Source organism: Myotis davidii, unplaced genomic scaffold (genome assembly GCF_000327345.1).
Source record: "Myotis davidii unplaced genomic scaffold, ASM32734v1 scaffold9590, whole genome shotgun sequence".
In the NCBI taxonomy this organism is placed as follows: domain Eukaryota; kingdom Metazoa; phylum Chordata; class Mammalia; order Chiroptera; family Vespertilionidae; genus Myotis; species Myotis davidii.
The window spans coordinates 1-3,613 of record NW_006281977.1 but is presented as its reverse complement, the minus strand read 5'-3'; the positions used below and the strand labels follow the sequence as shown (position 1 = coordinate 3,613).

Sequence of the window (3,613 nt, the reverse complement as noted above, 5' to 3'; positions counted from 1 at the left end):
TGCTAGTTTCTGTCCTGCAGAATATTAATCACAGTAATGTAGTACATTCGTTAGATCAGCAATGCTATCTATGTCTCTGTTATCACTCACAATTTATGACGATGGCACTCCATATCATTACCATTACAAGGAAACGGATTCCCAGAGCTACAGCAATGCACGGGGTATGGAAAAATGCAGATGCTGTTAAAGAAAACTGAGTGAGAAAAAGCAGAAAGGGTACTGGTATTTTTAATATAGACGTTAGAGTGTTTTCTATGTGGCAGTGTTATTAGTGTCTTTTCCTCATATATTTTCTCATGAGGTGAAATTAGTACTTTGTAAATTATTAAAAATAAGATGTTAAAATCTACTATTTTCTCCTATTTCTTTCTACATGTTCTCCAGAATAACTCATGGTTAAATTTCCATTTTTTAAAATTTCTGAGACACCAATCCCAAATCCCTCTGCATTAAAAAATGAAAGCACAGAAATTGCAGGCATTATATGTGTGTTGTTTAAGTTGGAATTCTGCCAGAAGACAGAATGCATTCTTTCCAACTGTGAGAAAAATGGACAGCTTCCCTAAAGTAATTTTAAAAACATGTATTTAAGAAACTATACAAAATATTCTATGATTATTTTTACCTAAGAAAATATCCTTGTGATTATTCTAATCATGTCTTATGAAGTTTTCAAATTTTTATAAATAGCTGCTTGCATTGTGTTTTATTGGTATATGACTAAAAATCTTATTATTGATAGACTTTGAATTTTTTCCAATGCATATTTAAATTGTTTCTTAGTTTTCACTAAGAAATAATTATATAAATAACATTTTGTACACTGGGGGTGGGGGGAGGGTCACTCAGCCTAGCTGCACCCTCTCACAGTCTGGGAGCCCTCGGGGAATGTCCAACTGCTGGCTTAGGCCTGCTCCCTCAGCCAGTAGTCACACATCCTTGGCGTTCCCAGCACTGCCTCTGAGCTCTGCTGCCTTCAACCCCGCTTCTGGCTGAGTGTTGCTCCCCCTGTGGGAGCACACTGACCACCAGGGGGAGCTTCTGCGTTGAGTGTCTGCCCTCTTGTGGTCAGTGTGTGTCATAGTGACCAGTCATTCAACTGTTTGGCCCATTTTCAGATTAGCCTTTTATTATATAGAACTAGAGGCCCGGTGCATGAAATTCGTGCATTGGGTGAGTGTCCCTCAGCCCAGCCTGCACCCTATCCAATCTGGGATCCCTCACAATCCAGGACTTCTGGCTCCATACCACTCACCTGCCTGCCTCACTGACCGACCCTAACCGGCTCTGTATTCCAGCCTGAACACCCTCTAACCACTCCCGTGCAGCTGATCAATGCCTAACTGCTCTCCTGCCTGCCTGATAGCCCACAACTGTCCTCCCCTAACATCCTGGTCACCCCCAACTGCCTGCCCTTGCAGGCCTGGTCCCTCCCAACTGCTCTCCCCTACAGGCTCTGTCACACCCTATTGTCCTCCCTGCAGGACTGGTCCCGCCTAACTACCCTCCCCTGAAGGCCTGGTCACACCTAAATGCCATCCCCTGTAGGCCTTGTTGCCCCCAAATGCCCTCCCCTTATTGGCCTGATCGCCCACAACTGCCCTCCCCTGTTGGCCATCTTTTGGTGGCCATCTTTGACCACATGGGGGCCACCATCTTGTGTGTTGGAGTGATGGTCAATATGCGTATTACCTCTTTATTATATAGGATTCTGAATAAGTAAATCTACAGAAAACAGATTACTGTTTGCCAGGAAGGAAGGGAGAATGAAGAGTACTGCTTATTGGGGTTTTATTGTGGATAATAAAAACATTTTGATCTAGATAAAATGGTGATTTTAACAGGCCACTCTCAATACAAGATAGAAAACTTGGAAAAAAATAAGTTATGTTATAAATAATCTTAGCAATATTTTCAGTGTGGTAGATATTCTGGATATATATTGACCAGTATATACTGATAATAGGAAATATAACTCCTTTTCAAATGCACCTGAAGCACCTATAAACAGTATTCAATAGATATATTGATCTTTATTTTTTTATATGTTTACATACCGTTAATATTTACATATTAATATGAAACTCAAGAAAAGTAAAAATATATTGATACTTTAACTGAATTAAGTATCTACTTTATGTAGATTTATGTTGTGTGTGTGTGTGTGTGCATTTTAAAGCTAGTGTTCTACTTTGCAGAAAAATCTTTGAGATATTGCATTAGAGTAAGAAAATGGCATTGATGCCAATTATCTCCACTCCTCATTAACATTATTCTGGTCATGTTCGCCAATGTCACTAGGCTAGAAAAACTAAAAAAAAATATAAAAATCGAATATAAACTCTTTTTTTCTACAAGTCATGATAATGTATGAAAATTATATGAGAGAATCAGTGATAAATTCAGCTCAAATAATAAGTAATTTAGCAAATTATCAGGTTGTGAAATAAATATACTAAAATAGATAGCATTAGTTTACAGAAATAAAACCAAATAGAAGACAAAAGATGAAAACCCTATTTACATAATAATAAATACAATGAAATATTTAGGCATAAATACGAAAAATAACCCCACCAATACACAAGGGATAATAAAAACTCAACAAAATTATTCTAAAATATATTTTTTTAAGAGAATAAGCTCTGTGTTTTGCATACTCACAACCGAAAGCCTATTTTTGCCCCATCCTGTGTATGGGTGACAAATTTATTTCACTTTTGATTTTTACACAACTTTGTGTGTCAAAACTTTACCCATATGTTCATTCCTGGCTTAGGAAATTTGCAAATGCTATTTCATTTGCTTACCAAACTTTTTCCACTTATTTCCCCCTTTAGTTAACTCCTATTCACTTTTACAGGCTCGGCTTATAGGTAAGACTGATACTTTTAATTCCATTGAAAATTTAAATATCAAATGATTCTATAAAACAAAGGAAATATAATAGACTGTGATAAATTATGCACATCCATTAGCAACATTTTGATGTACTATTGTAGCCAAACAGTTGATAAGATATGTTGCAGAAAACTTAAAAGCAGGTGTTGCTGAAAGTGAATCACTTTCCTAATTGAGAAAAATCTGTATTTTTTAAGTCTTAATATCCAATTGAGTAAACCATATTGGTCATTACTGAAAACATACCAGGTATTTTGATGCTACTAAAGTTCAGACTGATTAAAAGCCCCGGATCTGGTGATGTTTTTAGATAGAAGGACTTCCTGTGTGGTTGCATCATGAGAACACTTATTTTCAGACTCTGTTCTCACATATTATTTTGTGTATAGGGCAAAAGAAAGACATTATACTATGTAGTTATTGTCTTCTCCTTATATTCTGGGTTGGATTTTATACCAAGGGTCATCAAGAATTCTTATATTCAGACTTCTTTCCCAAGAATTATAATCTTCTTCCCAGGAAAATATGTATTCTACAAAGATCCTCGCATCTTCCTCTAAAAAGCAGGTACTTTTTATGATATTAATGTATTTTACTTTCTATATATTATTATAAAATTATTAAATAAAATTTGATCAAATAATTTTAATAGAACATGGAAAGTGATATTTATCATTAAGAAGGTACATATTCAGATAGATGAAAGATC

General features: G+C 35.9%; 1 pseudogene; it reads right to left on the bottom strand.

Annotated features, from left to right (window-relative positions):
* Nucleotides 1-183, bottom strand: part of LOC102755687 — a 6,755-nt pseudogene extending 6,572 nt beyond the window's left edge.
* Between the last annotated feature and the right edge of the window lie 3,430 nt (nucleotides 184-3,613).